Source organism: Amblyomma mixtum, chromosome 4 (assembly GCF_055824585.1).
Source record: "Amblyomma mixtum isolate Tamu chromosome 4, ASM5582458v1, whole genome shotgun sequence".
Taxonomy (NCBI): Eukaryota; Metazoa; Arthropoda; class Arachnida; order Ixodida; family Ixodidae; genus Amblyomma; species Amblyomma mixtum.
In genome coordinates, this window is record NC_143015.1 from 92,811,856 (window position 1) to 92,832,545 (window position 20,690).

Sequence of the window (20,690 nt, forward strand, 5' to 3'; positions counted from 1 at the left end):
ATAGTAGTGTAGTAGTATAACAGTATAAAAGAAACAAAAGCCTTACTAAGTGCCAGGTGACATGCGGGAGGAATTTTCCACGGGCGTGTTTGGAGCATTCTATGAAACGCAATTGACCAAAACATTATCACTCCTATGTCTGAAAAACAACCAATACGCTTATATCGTAAAATTCCCGCAAGCCCTCCCGCCCCCGCAAGTCGAAATATACTGGCAAAGTACGGGGGGCCCAAACCCTGGAACGGCGCCGAAATTCGAGATGGCGACGGCATTCTTTTGCCAACTTTTTTTTTTGGCATAAGCAGTGTAATAGGTACCAACGAACAATGCCCACATTCTCTTGTTGGCCAGGGAACCGTAGTGACTGTAGGACCGGACCAATCGCTCTCGTCCTAACAGTCTTTCTTACCTGTGGTCTTCAGTTTCGCTAGTTTCATCGCCTTACTGCCGATCGAAATCGTGGGCGTCAGCATCCGGCAACACCCACGTGACAACTGCACAATGTACACTGCTGACACATGCACCGTCTGCATCCACAAAGAAGGTATGATCAAAACAGGCTCCTGCTGCTTTTGCTTGAAAACAAAGAACATCAGTACCGCGATTATATATGGCCAGCAGCACTGAAGCTTTGCAGTTACCAAAGAACTGTTGGAAAAATAGCAGACTGAAAAATTGGCAGTATTCGCTGCAAGCAGGCGTCGCCAGTCACAGCGATATGATTTAAATGCGCAGTGCACCATCCAGCTCCTCGGACAGCGTGAGACTGCCTAGCAGGGCTATCGGCGCCTTCATTGAAGCTCTTGAGTCCCAACAGTGGAAATATTATCCAGAATGTTCTGCAGTGGAATCCCAGATGGGCGGCCTCGAAAGGAGGCTGTTTAGTGTAAAAAGTGGTATATTAATGTATGATGGGGTAGGGTATGGGCAAGGATTTGTAAGGCATGATGGTATGGTTTGGTATGATAAGATATTGTAAGGTATGCTAAAGTATGGCATGGTATGGCAAGGCGTGGAAGGTATGGTGAGGTACGGTATGCTTTGGTGTGGTATGGTAAGATATGCTAAGGTACTGTAACCCTTCGCTGGACAGCCGGACTCATAAGTCCCACTTTTTACACAGTCATGTTTTGCTTTTTGGGCTCAAAACCGCTGAATTAATTTCACTTAAATTTCCGCTGCAACCTAGCGGATGTTGAAAGAAGCTCTTTTAATAGCTATGTTGAATTTAGACGCGCGCTTACTGCACGGACATGCGTCTGAAACGAACCATTCCACTTGCGCGCGCTGCGTGCTGCTTTCAGCAGATTTTGGCGCTCTGTGCAGCCGGTTCATTATGAACGATAAGTTTCAAAAGTTTTCTTTTTAATGACTAATTCTGAAATCTGCTTTATACATCATTCCCTTTTGTCCTGTGTGTACTTTCTGCAAAAAAAAAAAGTTTTGCGAAGTCAAATTAAAAGGTTCTGAGCAATATATTTCTTGAAGCATATCCACTATAACTTTGTGTGCTGCCCATCGGTGCATGGGAGTTTCATTTTGCTTCATGCACGTAAGTCTCTGTCCACGCAGGAAGTAGTTGAGCTGGTGTTCAGACTCCTGGACGTCTTAGGTGACCGTGAAATTTATGCCGACAGCGTGGAGGATGAGGATGATGCAAATCCATCGTTGGCGACTCACATGTCCTACTTTTTTCGTGGTTACACTGACTTTTGAAGTGGAAACCTCGCCAATCAATTTCGTTTTAATTTCTACTGCCACCTCGTGGATGTCCAAAGAAGGTGTCTTGATGGCTGTTTAGGATATAGCTGAGCGGTGGCAGCACATACCTGCGTCTCAAGCGAACCTATCCCCTTGCGTGCGCTGCATGTTGATTTAGAACATAGTTAACCTGCAAAGTCTGTGACGTGCCCCTTTGTGCAATTTGCTTCTTGCCTTTCCACGACAGAAAGTAGATAGCGGAAAGCACGCCCGTGTTCGTTCTCCGAATGTGACATTGAGTGCATGGATGTAGAATGACATTCTTTAGATTTTTTTTGTCTTAGAAAGTGGGCTTTTGTAAGCTCTGTGCTTTGTTCCTTGTATTCCCACATCAGTTTCAAATCACATAACAAAGCTACTTTTTTTCTTCTTAAGCGGCTCTCCTTCAGAGGTCAGCGGGACCCATAGGTGCCACTTTCTCAAATGCACTCATGGCGCGGTGGGACTCCCAAAAACCGTCAACTCTAGAGAACTCGAATTTTGCATAGTTCATAAGAGGCTGATAAGAAGAAGAATCCCACCGTGAATAGCCGGCGTGAATTGCTCCCAACTTCATGTCTCATAAAGGGGTAAGGCAGTATGGCGTGGCAGGGTGAGGTAAGGTAAGGTATGGTATGGAATGTGATGAGGGCTTTACCTCTGACTAGTTAACATCGGCTCTAAAAGACGCCGCATGGCAGGGCTTCAGATTAATTTCCACGAATTGGGTTCCATGAATACAAGTTGACAGCAAAGAATGCGGCGCCTTTGTATTGCACAAAATATGCGTTGTTATATTCTTGAAAATGCGTCGTTTCCTAACAGATGAACATCTGTTAAAAGGGGAGGCCTGAGTCAACATGCCCAATTAGCGGTGGCGGTCAAAAAGCGCAGGTGAAATAAAACGCGTTTCAATGCGTCACAGAGCAATTTTGAGCACCAAACTAATAAACACACATTACCGTGATGGTAACTCTGGGCTCCGTGCGCACTTCAATAATTTCAAAATTTTCAGATAGTTCATGCACAGAAATTCTAGACTAGCGCGTGTTTCAAGGGAAACTATTCATGAATGAAACTATCATATATCGCGAGATTCCACTTCACAAAAAAATATCCGAAGATCTCTCCTCGGCAGGCTGGTATTTTTGCTCTTAATGTTTTTACTGTTGCCAGAAACGTTTCTCATTGATTTTCTATGGCTGTCTTAACTACTCTACACTTGCAATGAACAAACTTTTGAAACGAAGATTTCTTACGCACAGGAAAATTGAACCATGATCTTCAACATTTGCATAACCATGCCTTATAATATTCCTGAGTTGCCTCAAAATGAAATAGGTGTCCATGCGTGCTGTACTTGTGGCCATTTCAATGCACAGACTGAAAGTTCCAAGCACCTCCGAACATACTGCATTTGTGCCTCTGGACTAGAGATGATGTTTGGCTCGTTCGAACACATTTATTGGGAGAATTTACTCAAGTCTGAACAGAATATATGGCAGCACGGTTGGAGCAGACACAAAGCCACAAGGTGTCATCAGGGAAAACATGACCAGTTAGCATTAAAAAAAAGAATATAAATAATGCACGAAGCGCAAATTTATCACCTAATGACATGAGAGAAGCAAAAAATTGAAATCAGAGGAATCATGGTCCAGTACAATGCAGCAGCTTGAATTACCACGTTGACACGCCAGAGACCAGAGCGCAAATACGCGTATTCCGCTTCACAAGGCGCACACGGTAGAGATCAAAATATTAACGAAAGCCAAATGGATGAAGACACGCTTAATTGCGTACTAGTGCATGGTCCACTGGAATCCGTAGCATAGGGCATGGGGCATAGGTGAGTCACTGCGTCCGGTTTCGTAGCCGGTGCGCCAAAGTCGCAAAAACGCAAGCAGTATTTCGCTGCTTAGTTGAGAACTCTATATAAAAAAAATTGCCTACGATTATGTTACTTCCTGATGCGAAATATGAGCGCAGTTCATCAGCTGTTTCAGCTTTCTGATACAATGAGGCGAAGAATTCGAGCAAGAGATGTATGTACAATTACAGACAACTTATTTTAAACACATATTCCTTCTTCAAGAAATACTCCACTCTTGTCATGAAGGAAGCTTTGCGGTCGGAGAAATAGATGGATAATATCCCGGACTTGCTGCACCAATGCATGATTCTCAAAGACGAGAGGTCTATGCAAGTATCTCGCGAGGTAGGGCTTTACGAGCGAGAGGAACGGGATGATCTCCCGCATAAGCGGTAAGAAATTCCTGTTTCTCTTTATATCTACATTGAAGTCCCCACCCACCCTGCCACCCGGTTGATCACGAGAGTTCGATCACCGTTGTGAGCGCTAACGCATGCAGCCCACATCTTTCTCATCACCCCACCTACTATCGCGCTAAGTGTGAGCTACATAGATCGCGATAGTAGGTGGGGTGATGAGAGCTACACAGAGCGCGAAGGCACCTATAAGCGCGGTCCAGGCATCCACTCACCCAGGGAGCCAGTTATGCGCACTTTCTTTAAAATTAGCAGAGTGGCAAACGTTGTCAACGCCAACAGCGAACGCCGACGGCCTATGGCTTCAGCGCCGCGTTTCTGGCACAACGTTGTCAATGCTAACGCATGCAACACACATCCGTCACCACCGCCACGTAGCTTAAAGCACCATTCAGGTGTCCACTGTTCCAATAGGGCAGTTCATGTAGGGCTCGGTACCTTGAAACGCCCGACGTTTTCTACAACGAGGTCACGTTCTAGGTGCCGTTTCATCGTATAAAAAAGCTACAGATAATTATGTGCGGTACAAAATGCGCATTGGATGAAACAGTGCTCCGTAACGCGCGGTAACCATCGCGGCACAATCAGGGTTAAGGATTCGAGCTGTTGATTCGTCGAATCGACCGCGGTAAAACATTCCACGCGGCACAAAGCGCTCATCGGTTCAAATAGGGCTCCGTAACGCGGGTTCCCGTAGCGGCACAATCAGCGATATGGATGCGAACTGTTGCTTCGTGGAATCCAATGCGGGAAACATTCTGCACGGCACAAAACGCGCACCGGTTGAAATAGGGCTCCGTCACACGGGGTAACTGTCGCGGCACAATCAGGGATATGGATTCGAACTGTTGCTTCGTCGAATCGACACGGTAAAACATTGAACGTGGCACAAATCGCGCATCGGTTCAAATAGGGCTCCGTAACGCGGGTTCCCGTAGCGGCACAATCAGCGATATAGATTTGAACTGTTGCTTCATGGAATCCAATGCGGGAAACATTCTGCACGGCACAAAACGCGCATCGGTTGAAATAGGGCTCCGTAACGCGGGGTAAATGTCGCGGCACAATCAGGGATATGGATTCGAACTGTTGCTTCGTCGAATCGAACGCGGTAAAACATTGCACGCGGCACAAATCGCGCATCGGTTCAAATAGGGCTCCCTAACGCATGGTAACCGTCGCGGCACAATCAGGGATATGGATTCGAGCTGTTGCTTCGTCGAATCGAACGCGGTAAAACATTCCACGTGGCACAAAACGCGCATCCGTTTAAATACGGCTCCGTAACGCGGGGTACCCGTCGCGCCACAATCAGAGATATGGATTTGAGCTGTCGCTCAGTCGAATCGAACGCGACAAAACATTCTACGCGGCACAAAACACGCATCGGTTCAAATAGCTTCGTAACGTGGGGTACCCTCTGTGGCACCATCAGGGAGACGCAGTATCGCTTGGTTCTATCGGACGCGATAGAAAATTGTAACGCGGCGTCAAACTGGCTGTGGTTTTAAAAATTTTAACGCAGGGCACGCGTCGTACAACAATTAAGATGACGCACTGGAAGTGGCTTCTTTCTAACGAATGGGACAAATTGTTATGCGGCCCCAGACAAGCATCGGTTCAAAGAGGGCTCCGTAATACTGGCATCAGTCGTGGCACAAGGGAGACGCGCTCAATGTGTCGCTTCGCAGTAAGGAACACGACAGAAATTCTACACGCCGCCAAACAGGGCTTAATTAGTTCAGATTTAGAACTTAACACGGGGCATCCGTCATAGCACAATAAGATGACGCTTTGCAATATAACTTCGTTTTAGCGAACGCGACAGAGAAATATCATTTAGCGCCAGAGAAGCATCGGTTTCAAGAGGGCTCCGTGGTACGGGAACACCTTCGTGGCACACTGTGACAACACATCCCGAAGTGCCGCTTTCGCTTGAGGAACGCAGCAAAAAATTATGCGCAGTGTCAAACAGGACGGAAATATTTCTTCGTAACGCAGAACACCCGTCTTAGTACAAGCATGGAGACGGGTTTGTTTCTTCGTATCGGTACCGACTGAAAATTTAATGCGATGCCATGGAGGCACGGTTTAAAAGAGCGCCGTTCCACTACGAACCCGGCGCAACGCAGCCGACGAAACGCGCGCTGTCTGGCTTCGTCGTGTCGAATACGATTGAAAAATTACGTGTCTCCAGAGACACTAGAGCTCATAAGGTTCGATAATAAGGTGCGCCCGGCGCGGCAATTTCACGGCTACGCGCTCTCGAACACAACAGGAAATCAACAGAACGCAAGAGACGCTGCGATTCGTAAGGCCTGACATATAGACCGACGGGGCCCAACCACGCGGCCCAACCACGCAGACGCTCTTTATGTCTGACTTCTTCCCGGGAACATTAAAGCACATTTTAGGAGATCTCAGACGCGGATTGCTCGTAAGATACCTTAAAGGGAGCGCCTGGGTGTGACGGAACGACGGCCTCTCTAAGCCTTGTTTCTTCGTCTGGAACGCAAACATTTTATGTGGCACTACATACTGCGCCTGGGTCGTTGGGCTTGGTAGAGCGGGGCGCCCGGACGTTGCATTCTTGCTTCGCTGTGTCGCACGCGATAAAAATTTCTGTGCGACGCATACACACGGCCACATACCACAGCTCATGCAGCTCCATCAGATATCGGCTCTATCATATCGAATAGAGTACTCAGGTCGCAAAAAGGAAGCTCACCTGAACAATTCGTCGCGACATACAGAAGGATAGCGCAAAATGATGAGCTGTTAAAGGCGTCACAGAAAAAAAGCAGCTTTTTAAACCACTCTACTTGCTAGCAGAGTAACGAACTCACCACTGAACGTTGACCGGGAATGCCGCATTCCTCGGCACCGCTGTCGGATGGACAGGTCCTTGGCACAGGCTGTCTTGGGCATGTGGGCGTCCGGAGTTCTCGAACATCCGGCAGTCATTCTACGCTGACGAGTCGTCGTTGTGACTGAAAGACGAATGGGAAGGAAACTGCACGGGCCTGTCCACTGGCTGGCGATGACCTGCAATCGCTGCCACGTGCAGAGTTAAAATGAGACGCACGAGAGAGAGAGAGAGAGAGAGAGAGAGAAAACTTTTATTGCTCTTTCAAGAGATTCGCGGAGATGAAGACTTCTTGGTCGTCCTGCTTGGGCGCTGGCGACTTGAGTCTTCGAGCAAGGGTGGGCCCTCAGTCCAGGGTTCCACTGAGTCGTGCCGCTTCAACAGCGTGCTGTACCAAGGCCCTCTGGACCTCGAGCTCGCTGCTGGAGAGACAGCTCTCCCATTGCTCCTCACTCGGTGGTTGATAATTGTGGAATGCTATGTTTCTTTCGCACTCCCAGGTAATGTGATAGAGTGTAGGTGTACCGCCGCACCAGGGACAGTCTGATCTGAATTGCGTTGGTGACATTTTGCTGTATATGTACAGGTTAGGAAAAGTGTTCGTCTGTAGCCTACGCCATCCTACAGCCTCTTCCCTAGTCAGTGCTCTGTGTGGTGGTGGATACCTCAATCTAGTTCCCCTATAAAGTTGTAGGGTCTCTGCGTAGCCTCCCTCGCACGTGAGTAGCCGTAACTCCGGGGCGTCCGATAAGCCTGCTCGGTAAGTGAGCCCTCGAGCCAGGCTGTCCGCCCTTTCGTTTCCTGCTACGCCTGCGTGAGCTGGCACCCAGATGATATGCTGTATAGGCGTTTTTCCAGCGGAAGCTGCCGCCTCGCCGATGATCCTAAGGGCGATGCCGCTAATGTTGCCCTTCGTATAACTCTTGCATGTTTCTTTCGAGTCCGTTAGAATGTTCAGGGAGCGGCCTCTTCTATAGCCTTCGGCTACCGCCAGCGCGACGGCAATCTCTTCGGCCTCCGCTATCCCCGACACTCCCACTGAAGCGCAGGAGGTCATTTCCCCTGTACCATTGACTACCACTACAGCGGCTGTGCGCTTCTCTACGCTTGCGTACATAGAAGCGTCCGTATATAGTGTGTTTTCGGATCGGCCTAGCCTTTTGTCCATCTGCTCGGCCCTAGCCCTCCGCCTCTCCTCGTGTAAGTTGGGATCCATGTTTTTAGGCAATGGCCCTACATTGAAAGTCCTTCTGAGGTCGTCTGGTACTTCTGTGTATCTGTCAGCCAGACCACCGGTGTTCCGACCCAACCTCTTCAGGAGCGCCCTTCCTGTGGGGGAGCCTCTGAGTCTAACCAGTTGTGCACCCGTTTGAGCCTCTGCGAGCTCGTCGAAGGTGTTGCTGACTCCGAGCTGGAGCAGTTTTTCGTTTGATGCGTTCCTGGGTAGGTGCAAAGCGATCTTGTAGGCCTTCCTGAGGACACAGTCGGCCTGCTCCCTCTCCGCTTTCGTTGTAGCGTGGTAAGGCAGCGAGTACATGACCCTGCTGACGATCAAGCTGTTTACGAGTTTTAGAGTGTCTTCTTCCTTCATTCCGTATCTTCTCTGAGATACTCGGCTGATCATTCTTCCCACTTGTTCCGCGGCCCTCTTGAGCAGGGTGATGGTGTGACTGCATTTGCGGCTACTTTGCAGCCACATACCCAGGATGCGGACCAGGTTCTTTTCCTGGATCAGCTGTCCTTCGAGGACGACATCCAGTGAAGCTTGGGTGGGGTGTCTCCCTATTCTGATGATCTCCGACTTTTCGGTCGAGCACCTCAGGCCTCTCTCCCTTACATAGTCTTCTATGCAGGTGGCAGCTTCTTGTAACCGATCTTGTTTCTCTCCTAGCGACCCTTGGGTGGTCCATACGGTAATGTCGTCGGCGTACATCGCGTGTTGAATACCCGGGATCGCTTTGAGCCTTCTCGCTAGTCCTAGCATCGCCATGTTGAAGAGTACAGGCGATATGACAGAGCCTTGGGGTGTTCCCTTGCAGGGCGTGGCGAAGACGTCGCTTCGTAACTCGCCTAGCCCTACGGTTGCTGTCCGGTCACTTAGGAAGGCCCTGATGTAGTCGTGGACCCTCTTCCCGCAATTCGTGTCGTTTATGCCTTCCATGATGGCGGCGTGGCTCACGTTGTCAAAGGCCCCTTTGATGTCGAGGGCCATGACAACGTTCTCCCCGCTTCTTGGCATCTTCTCCAGTACTTCCTCCTTTAGCTGGAGGAGTACGTCTTGCGTGGACAGGTGAGCTCGAAACCCGTACATGCTATCGGGGTAGAGTTGGCTCCTCTCCAGGTGCGACTGGATTCTCTTCGTTATTACTTTTTCGTACATCTTGCCTAGACAAGACGTAAGGGAGATCGGTCTGAGGTTTTCCACTTGTAGTTTCTTGCCAGGCTTCGGGATCATAACCACGACCGCATGTTTCCACTCGGCGGGCACCGTTCCTTCCTGCCAGAGTTTGTTGAAGTAGGCAGTAAGCTGATCAATGGCTCCATCTCCTAGGTTTCTGATCAGCGAGTTACGGATTTTGTCTGCTCCTGCTGCCGTATTTTTCGTAGCAGACCTGATCACTTCGACCACCTCTTCTCTGGTTATGGGTCTGTCCATATGAGGGTTCGCTTCGCCCCGGTATTCTTCTTTATAGCTCTGGGCCTGATCGTTGCCATAGCATTTGATCCGGACTTCCTCCATTAGCTGTTCGTCTGTACCGGTGTATTGGTGCACCAGCCTTCGGATTGCCTTGCCGCTCTCTGACTTGTTTTTGCTTGGGTCCATGAGGGACTTGAGGATCTGCCACGTCCTGGCCGTGCTCAGGGTGCCGTTCAGCGTACTGCTAAATTGCTGCCAACCTTGCCTGGCCAGCTGTGTCGCATACTCCTCCGCCTGCTTGGTGATTTCGGCTATCTTGATCTTGAGCTTCCTGTTCAGTTTTTGTCTTTTCCACCGCGCAGTGAGTCCGCGCCTCGCCTCCCATAGCTTGAGGAGCCGCTTGTCCACCTCCGGGGCTTGTTCGGTTCGATCCACCTCCTTGGTGTAGAGTTCCTGGATCTTCCTGAGCTGTTGACTCCACTCCCCCACAGATTCAATGTTGCCTCCTTGCATCTGCCTACAGTGGGCCCTGAAGGCGTCCCAGTCGACGAGCCGAGTCTTGCCTATTTTCCGCTTGGTATTCTCAGCGGTGATACTGATTCTCAGTATGTAGTGGTCGCTCCCTAGGTTTTCGAGTAGGTTTTCCCACTCCACCTGCCTAGCGCCCCTTACAAAGGTTAGGTCAGGACACGTGTCTGGGCTGACGCTATTGCCCTGTCTTGTTGGCTGGTCTTCGTCAGTCAAGAGTTCGCAGTCCGTTTGCTCTGCTGCGATGCAGACTACCCTGCCTTTCCTATCGTCTTTGCTGTATCCCCATCTTGGGTGTTTGGCGTTAAAGTCCCCTGCTATAACCAGGGTGTTACAGCCCGCTAGTTTTCTGGCTTCTGTGAAGAGCCTAATGAAGTCCCCGTCCTTCTGCTTAGGCGGGCTATATAGGTTGATAATGAAGGTGCTCTTGGATTGCGCTTTCTTTTTGGGTATGATCTCTGTAATCGCGTGCTCGATCCGGGTATCCGTTATTTCGTCATGAGCTATGGCTACCAGTTTTTTACTGACAAGGGTCGCGGTGCGGCCAGCCTCCTGGCACGTGTAGCCCCTCAGCGAAGGTGTGCAATTAGTTTCCTGTATCATGATTATATCTGGTGGAGTTCTCCTGGCGTAAATGTACTGCTGCAGGAGGCCGTGCTTTTGCCTGTACCCCCTGCAGTTCCACTGCCACATCTCTAGTTGTTGGAGGCGCTCTGCCATGTTGGTGTACTGTTATTTGTATTTAGGGTTTCTGTGCTGAACCTGCGTTCGTTAAACAGGCGGTCTCTAGCGTCGTTAGTCATTCTCTGCGTGTTCTGGTTCTTAATGTGTGTTCTAACATTTTGCTCCAGAAGTGCGAACTGGCTGGCGATGACCTGCAATCGCTGCCACGTGCAGAGTTAAAATGAGACGCACGAGAGAAGATTGTTGGTAGAGGCGCGTCCCTCTCGCGTTCTGCTTTTATAGCTTCGGCGTTAGGGGAACGTTTTTGACGAAAGGAAAGGCGCTGAAGTTTCGTCACATCTCGGTAGACACCCTAAACGCGCTGTAAGGGAAGGGAAGAAAGTGAGTTAAAGAACAGACAGACAGCTGCCTTCCCTCCGTTCTCACAGAACCTGGTGTGGCTGACGAAGCTGTACCCGCCACGGTGGCTCAGTGGTTAAGGCGTTTGTCTACTGAGGCGGAGTACCCGGGTGCGAACTCGACCGCGTCGGCCGCGTTTCGATCGAGGCGAAACGCAAAAGGCGCCCGTGTGCCGTGCGATGTCAGTACACGTCAAAGATGGCGAAGTGGTCAATAATATGCCGGTTTTACGGTGGCAACGATCGTCAGCGGCCACGGCAATCTCGTGACCACTTTGCGCGGGCGGAGCATAGAAGTTGTCGAGGAATATGCGATCGCGTTAGCTTGCGTTGGAACAGAAGCGAAGTTTGTCATCTGTGACAGCAAAACTACCATAGAAAATTTCAGCAACGGAAGGATCTCGCCATTAGCGGCCAAAATCGTAGCCAGAGGAAACTTGATAGGCAAATTCACACAATTTGGACTCCGGAGCATGAAGCCGTCCCCGGCAACGAGGCGGCCCACGAGCTGGCTCGAGATCTCTACCGCCGAGCCCCTACAGGTCCCCTCGATGACCGAGGGGGTGGAGAGCGCATACTTAAATAAATTCAGGGGCACTTTGACTGTCTAAAGTCCGTAGAGGCGAAAGCGCTTCCCGCACCACTTTGCCTACGTGACACTGGTGACGTCGCGGTCATCTAGGTGGATACCAGAACCGCGCCGTACAGGGAAAGAGGAACGCCACCACCCGTTCGGCGCGATGTCTTCCCCTTTGAACGCAACGCTTTTTGAGGAAAGGAAATGGTGCAGTAATTTTATGTCATATCGGTGACCACCCGAACCGCACCGTACAGGAAGGGGGGAACGCCACCACAGGTTCCACGCGTTGCCTTGCCCTTTGAACGGAATGCTTTTTGAGGAAAGCAAATGGCGCAGTAATTCTCTGCCATCTCGGTGGACACCCGAACCGTGCCGTACAGTAAGGCAGGAAGTGGGAGTGAAAGAAGAACGAGAAAGAGGGGCCGTAATGAAGAAACTGAAAACTGTATTTGAGGAAAGGAAATTACGCAGTAACTGTCTCGCATATCTCGGTGGATACCCGTCAATACGCGGACACATCTGCCGACACGGCTGTCGACACGGATGCCGACGCGGCTGTCGACGCGGCTGCTGACGACAGTATGAGGCATTAAAGGCTTTCGCCTTAATATGGGGAGACTATGTAGCATTATAGATTGAAGCGTATAGACTGGTAAGATCGCCAGACGCGAAGTTAAACAATCAGTCGCGTGGAGGCGACTGCAAACTTGTACGTATCCGCACCCGATAATGGCGAACCACATGTTCCCCGATGCCAGGAGCGATAAATGTAACCTTTGTGGCGCGAGAGGGACCCTCGACCACATAATATGGGAATGCCCGTACTCTCCCGGGGGGACGAACAATACAGAGAATAGACACCTGGGAGACCCTGGTGCGCAGCTCGCACTCTGAGCTCCAGCTGCTGCTCGTCCAACTGGCTGAAGAGTCTGCTGGGACCCAAGACCTCCTAGCCTGCATCTGAGGCGGCGGGACCCCCGCAGCGCGCCCGGGCTGCGGCAAACGCCAATGGGGTACCAGACTAGGCATCCCACCTAGTGGTTGTAAGGGCGTGACCCTTCAAGTCACGACCCCCAACACCTCTCCCTATGATTTAATAAATGTTTTCACCACCACCACCACCACCACCACCCTTCCCTTGACTTGCGTGTCGGGAGGTGGATAGATCACCCTATCCATTGGACAGTAAAGGTTATTCCATCCATCCGGAGACTGCCAATACGGCACCTCTTTCTTTTGGGTGTATTTGGGCTCCTGGCCACCAGGGCTTACGAGGTAATGAGGCCGCTGACGCGGCTGCCCGAGCGCTTACTCACCGGGCTCCTCATCCCAGCTCTTCTGGCTCGGAGACTAACCAGCCGCTGCTGCGATTCAAGGAAATTATAACGCATTATAGCGACATCCACCGCCTTTTCCCGGCCTCTGCAAAGGTGCTGAGTAAGACGCAGGAGCGAACTTTCAGGCGCCTGCAGACAGGTACTCTACTCTGTCCTGCAATCTTAAAGCATTACGATCCAAACACGGATGGGCGATGCCCACACTGTGGGGAGACCTGTGATATCTTCCACATGGTGTGGGCATGTACTCAAAATCCCCACCTCCCCCCTTCCCCTACCCCTTCCAGAGAGGCATGGGAGACTGCCCTTCTCAACTGCTCCTCGCTTGAGTCCCAAAGGGCTCTGGTGAAACGGGCTAGAGACGGGGCATTGTCATGCGGTGTCCCGGACTAGGGACGCCGACCATGTAGCGGGGCCACGCTGTGGCTCCCAAACTCTATTTCAGTAACTAAATGTTTTCACCACCACCTCTTTCTTCTTTCACTCCCGCCTTCCTCCCTTCCGTTCCGGCGCGGTTCAGGTTTTCAACCAAGATATGTGGCAGATACTGCGTCATTTCCTTCCTCAAAAACCAATTTACCAACCGTTTGCCGCAGAATGTTCCGGGCGGTGTCATAACGATTCGTCGTTTCATGCAGCATTAACATACTGGTTTATGGTTTATTGGGGTTTAACGTCCCGAAGCAAGTCAGGCTATGAGGGACGCTGTAGTGAAGGGCTGTGGAAATTTCGACCACCTGGGGATCGTTAACGTGCACTGACATCGCACGGTGCACGGGCCTCATTAACATACTAGTTAAAGCCTAGTTCGCGGCAGGGATTCGAACCGGCGACCTATAATGGGAAGTTGCGTGTCATGGACGCGGCTCAGGTGTTCACCAGGAAAAGTAAGAGTGCTGCATTTCCTTCCCTAAAAAAAATGGCTGAGGCTTAGCTAAGGTTAAGCCTAGTCAGATGCGAAGTATATTGATAGCTAGGCTTGGTAATACATGGCTTTCTTTGGTTGAATACTTGGTCATTTTAATACAACCACTAGAAGCCTTCGTCGTGGGGGAAGACAACGGCATGGCTACAGCGGAACGCCGACTAACCCCGAGACGCGCGTTGGGTGCGCGCCTGGATTTCCACGGAAGCCGCGTCCGCCTGCCCGGTGGAGCGAGCGTTTCACCTACACCGAGTGTGAACGCGCGTGTTCGAAATGCGCGGGAGTGTGACGTCACCATACCACGTGAATCACACGGTGTGCAACCGCAGTGACGGCACAAGTTGGAGCCCCGTCTGTCATCTGTGGTGACGTCATTGTGTCACGTGGTGTGACGTCACCATACCATGTGGTCTGCACGGCGTGCAACCGCAGCGACGGCACAAGTTGGAGCCCCGTCTCTCATCTGTCGTGACGTCATTGTCAGGTGGTGTGACGTCACCATACCACGTGGTCTGCACGGCGTGCAACCGCAGCGACGGCACAAGTTGGAGCCCCGTCTCTCATCTGTCGTGACGTCATTGTGTCACGTGGTGTGCACGGCATGTAACCGTCACGAAGGGCTTGGGTTACCTATTGTAATATGCTTCGCATAAAACCAATATTTCAATTTTTCCGACGGGCAAGGTGTCGCGCAGAACGGGCGAGGATATTCCGTGGGCTCCCTGGCAGCGCTGCAAGACGCTGTCGCGTTCCACTCTTAAAGGCGAAGCTTAAGGCAGGTAGGTAGGAAAGACTTTTATTGCTCTAGAAAGACGTGCTAGTAGCAGACGAGAAAGAAGAGGTACATCCTCTTTCTCACACGGTCGGTGCCCCTATTCCAGAACTCCCCTGAGCTTCGCTGCTCGTTGGGCGTGCTGGATCACACCTTGTTGACAACCCAGATCGCCGCTGGAGAGCCGGCTCTCCCACTGTTCTGTACTCGGTTATTTACGAAAGTTGTCGTTCTTACTGCATTCCCACGTGATGTGGTACAACGATGGTTTGCTGCCACGCCACGGACAAGTGTCCCGATATTGCGTCGGGTAAATCTTGTTAAGGATATGTGGGAATGTTCCTGTCTGCAATCTTCGCCAATACACTGCCTCTAGTTGATTTAGATCAGCATGAGGCGGCGGATAGCGGATCCGTGCCCCCTTATAGTAGTTGAGAATGTCTGAGTACGTAGGGCCGACTCGGTCGGGTAGATCGTCCGATTGGGAGGAAGCTCGGCTCGTATACCCTCGAGCTACCTCGTCGGCGCGTTCGTTCCCCGCTATGTCGGTGTGTCCTGGCACCCAGTAAATGCAATGTGTGACTTTTGGTGCGGTCGCGCTCTGGAGGAGCCGTAAACAGCGCGACCTTTGCGCCGTTCATGTAGTTACGGCACGCTTCTCTCGAATCTGTAAGGATGGTAAGGGATGTATTGCTTCAATAACCGGCTACCGCCGCTAGAGCTACGGCCAGCTTCTCCCCTTCGGTTACCGTGCAATCCCTGACCGAGGCGCTAGCTAATTTCTTTAGGTTAGAATCAATAGCTGCCGCCACTGTGTTGTTATGTGAGCTTCCTGTATACGGAGCCGCGTCCGTGTATACCGTTATGGATTTTGTAGGTAGGTTTTGTTGTACATACCTTGCCCGGGCTGTCCTACGGGCCGCATGCAGGTTGGAGTCCATGTTCCCGGGAAGGGAGCGAACCTTTAGCGTCTGGCGAATTGCGTCCGGTATGCTCGCAGTACGGTTCATGATTTTCGCAGCTCCGCCTAGCCCCAGTCGCCTAAGAAGCGAGCGCCCCGTAGGAGTCTCAGAGAGAATGGCTAACTGCGTGACCAGTTGGGCTTCTTTGATCTCTTCGAAGGTGTTGTGAATTCCAAGAGCCAGTAGTTTTGCGTTGGAGGTGTTCATTGGTAGATGCAGGGCTGTTTTGTAAGCTTTGCGGAGTATGGTATCTGCACTATCCACTTCTCCTTTGTTGAGGTTGAAGTACGGGAGGGCGCAACCCACGCGACTGACCACCAGGCTCACAACCAGGCGCAGGGTATCCCCCTCTCGCATGCCGCTCCGCTTCTGCGACACGCGCGTGATCATTCTGGCGACCTGAGTGGTCGATTGCTTGAGAAGGCCGCGCGTATGGCCTCATCGCTGGTTGCTCTGCAGCCACATTCCCAAGACTCGTATCTTGTCTCGTTCTGGAATTAGCTGACCTTCGATATAGACATTGAGGGACCCTTCCTTGTGTTTCCCTTTGTGTACTCGCAGGAGTTCGGATTTTTCGGTGGAGCAGGCGAGGCCTCGTGCACTGACATATTCTTCCACGCAGGTAGCCGCTGCTTTCAGTCGTTTTTCTTTCTGGCCGAACGACCCAGCGGTAACCCAAACCGTGACGTCGGCAGCGTATATTGCGTGCTGTGTGCCTTCGATCTTCTCGAGTTGTCTCGCGTGTTCGATCATGGCCACGTTGAAAAGTAGTGGCGAGACGACGGACCCTTGAGGTGTGCCTTTGTTGGGGGTCGACAATTTAGCGCTGCGAAGGTCTCCGAGACCAACCGTTGAAGTGCGGGTGGAGAGAAAGGCCTTCACGTAGCTGTGAATCTTCTCGCCGCAGTGGAGGTTGTCGAGTCCTTCCATTACAGCCGTGTGGCTGACGTTGTCAAAGGCCCCTTTGATGTCGAAGGCCATAAACACGTTCTCGCCTACGCTCGGGACATTGGTGAGGACTTCCTCTTTGAGTTGCAAGAGGATGTCCTGGGTGGAGAGGTGGGCTCGGAAGCCGAACATACTGTGGGGGTACAGGTCTTCGTCTTCCATGTAGCTTTGGAGCCTCCGAGTAACGACTCGCTCGTAAAGCTTGCCTAGGCAGGAGTTGAGTGAGATAGGTCGGAGATTTTCGATCTGGAGTTTCTTACCCGGTTTGGGGATCATTACGACCTCTGCATGCTTCCACTCTTCAGGAACCGTTCCTGCGGCCCAGTGCCCGTTGAGGAAAGTGGTCAGTTGGTCGACCGCCTCGTCGCAGAGATTGCGTACGAGTGCGTTCAGGATCTTGTCTGCTCCCGCCGCAGTGTTGCGCGTGCATGCCTTTATTGCAGCGAACACTTCTTCCCTGGTGATCAGCCTGCATAGGTGGGAGTTCGGTTTCCCCAGGTATGGTTTCGCGTACGCCGCAGGCAAGGTCGTGCCGTAGCATTTCTCTTTGGCTTTAACTAGCAGTTCCTCTTCCGTACCCTGGAAGGTGTGGATGCGTCTGCGGATAGCTTTCCCGCTTTCGGCCCTGGTTTGGGTAGGGTCGAGGAGGGTCTTGAGTATAAGCCACGTTTTGGCCGTGCTGAGGGTACCGTCCAGCGAGCTACTGAACTTCTGCCAGCTCTCCCTGGCCAGTTGGGTCGCGTACTCCTCCGCTGTCTTGGTGATTTCTGCGATCTTGAGCTTGAGCTTCCTGTTAAAGCGCTGTTTCTTCCAGCGCTTGGTCAGTCCTCGACGTGCCTCCTATAGCCTGAGGAGCCGAGGGTCCACCTCTGGTGTTTGCTTGGTGCGATCCACTTCCTGAGTGTATCGCTTCTGGATGTCTTTAAGTTGTTCACACCAATCATGTATGGAAGTAATCCCCCTTCCAGGTCCGTGCAAGCCTTGCGGAAAGCCGGCCAGTTAGTGATCTTGGCCGTGCCGAGCCTGCGCTTGATGTTGGTGGCTGCTATCGTGGTCTTCAGGATATAGTGGTCACTGCCTAGATTCTCCAGCAGATTCTTCCACGTTGCGTGTTTCACTCCCCTAACAAACGTTAAGTCCGGACACGTATCTGGGCAGATCGAAGTGTCAAGGCGCGTGGGTTGAAGTTCGTCTGTTAAGAGGGTACATTGGATCACTTCCGCCGCGTCCTCGACCTGAATACCTTTCTGATTATTAGTGGGGTATCCCCATTGCTGTACACGAGCGTTGAAGTCGCCTACAATGAGCAATGAGTTGCTTTTCGCAAGTTTGCTGGCCCCTAGAAAGAGTGTATGAAAATTCGCGTCCCGCTGGCGAGGCGGGCTATAGAGGTTTACGAGAAAGACACTCTTTTCCTTACGATTCTTTTTGAGAATAATTTCCGTCACTAAGTGCTCAATTTTGGTGTTGGGAATGGGGTCATGGGCTATGGCTACCAACTTTTTTCTGACCAGGGTTGCCGTGCGTCCGCTATCGTTGCACGTATATCCCCTGAGTGACGGTGTCGTGTTAGTTTCCTGTAAAGCTATTATATCGGGTGTGGAGTCTTGCCGATGTAAAAACTGCATTAGGAGTCTCTACTTTTCGCGGTACCCCATGCAGTTCCATTGCCAGATTTCGGGTGGAGTTTGTTTAGCCATGGTTTTGGGCATTGTTCTGACTGGAGCCTTCAGTGCCGAAACGGCGCTCGTGTATGAGCCTATCCCGGGCCTCGTCTGTTATTCGTTGCGTATTTTGCCTTTTGACGTGGTTGCTGAAACTTTGGTCCTGCAACGCAACTTTTTGCTGTAGTAATGTGACGTTCTATTCTGACAGGTTGAGTTGGACCTGCATAGCATCTAATCTTGCATGAGTTTGGCGAAACTGTCCTTCGGTGCGAATCATGAAATCCTCCACGCGCTGCATGAAAGCTCTTAATTCTTCGGGGCTCACTTCTAAGGGGGTTGGAGATCGTTGCACCTCGACCGGCGGAGTCGGAGCTGCGGTAGCTGCCCTGTTCTCTGAGCCTGCATCTCTTTAATGAGGTCGTCGATTTTTTTTTCAGAGAGATGCATTCTCCTCTCTTAGAGCTTTAATCCTTTTCGAGTTACGCGTGATATTCGGTTGATCCGAGTGGGGAATCAGTGGGTTTAGTGAGCCCGCTCCCCAGTTCACCTTGACGCCGCCCTTCTTGTGTTGTTTCTGCGGTGGCTGCTGCTGCTGCTGCTTCGGCTTGGCCGTTGATCGGTTGAGCGGCGGGAAAGAGTCATCCCTGGATCGGCTCTGGCTGCGATCTTGCGGGGTGCTACAGCCTCGGCTCGAGGAGCGGCCATGGCCCCGCTCCGAGCTAAGCCATCTGGGTCGGCGCTCTCGACTCAGGTTCTGGTTCCGCTGCTGCTGCTGCGGTTGTTGCTGCTGCGGCACTTGCTACTGCTGCTGCTGCCATTGTTGTTTCCGGGACTGCCGGCCGCCGGTCGTGCTGCCACGGAGCTCGTCAGTAGTCTTCAGGCGTCGACGGCACTCCCTGGTGACGTAGTCGCCTTCGCACACCATGCATTTAGCCTTGCAAGGGTGGCCTTCTGGTGGGTCGTGTGTACCGCACGTCTTGCAGAGCCTGGTGTTCGGCGTTGGACAGGTGTCCGAACGATGACCTTGCTCTCCGCACACGTAGCAGATATGCCTGGTAGGACGATATGGGTAGGTCTTGAATTCTCCGGAGCGGTAGATGACCCACTGCGGGATATAAGGGCCGTCGAACGTGATGAGCGCCGTTTCCGACTTCCCAGCATTGTCGCTTCGAGGATCTTCAATCCTTGGGATCGAAGCCGCAGCCTCGATTTTAGTAGGGCCGGTGATTTCCCCAGCATGACGCTGTGGATTACCGCACGCTTCAAGTCGTACGGTAGTGCTGGGTAGGTGTTGGTTGCATAAGTTTGGTCATTGATCGTGAGCTTTTCGATTTTCCTGAGCACGTCGGCGATGTCCACGTCGGGCGTGCACGCAATCATGATGTTTGATCCGGGTCGGAGTCTCATGATGAAGTCTTCTTCCTTGATCTTTCCTCCGCTGGCCTCGACGAGGGCTTGCGTTGCCTGGTCGACACGGATTTCGGTGATTTTGAGGCCTCCCTTTGGGCGATAAATGATCTTGATATCATCCTTCGGTAGCGGCGGCGGACGTGGCCTTATCTGCCGCTGCGCTCCCGCCAGATGTGGTTTTAACGTAGAGCGCGTCCCGCCACTCGCCTGCGTCTCTGCTCCGCCAGCTGCGGCTGTCGGCGCTATTTTGTTGCTTACTTCTTCGCGGGGATCACCTGGCCCCTTCGAGCCTTTCTTCGAGCCTTTCCTTTTTGGGCGCCGTTTGTAAGAAACAAGTTCCCAACGATCCATATCTTCGTCTTGCAGTGAGTCGATGTCGGCCCCGTCGTCCCGCTGCGGTGGCGATGTCTCCATGGCCTCGGTCACTGCTTCCCCGAGTCCGGAGCTCGCATTGGTCGGCGGCGCGGCAGAAGATTCGTCCGTATCTTGAATATTCGCCAAACATTGGGCCGAGGTCCGGGTAGGTTCATTCATGATAGGGTCGTCAGCGTCCCGGTGTTCCATGCTGGCCGATGTCGAGACACGCAAGCACCGCACGGTACCGCCCCGGGAACGCGCTAGGCCTGCGCTAGGCTCAGCGCTCCCGGCCGCGGCTGGCCACTAAAAAGTCCTTTAAAAGTCCAAAAAATGGGCCTACCGGCTCAAGAGTGGTGTCGCGGTGGTCCAGGTGACATTATCCGTCGATGCGAAGCTTAAGCGTCCTCCAAATTTTATAGCGCAGCTCTTCGGCTCCCGTTTCTGCGTTTCACGACGTCGCCGTTGCCGCCGCCGTTGCCCCTTGCACCCGTTGTAACCAGCAGTGGACACCTTATTCGCGCTTTAAGCGGCGAAACCGATGGAGAGGGAGCTTGGAAAGCAAAGGATAAAAATTGGCAAATTCGATTTT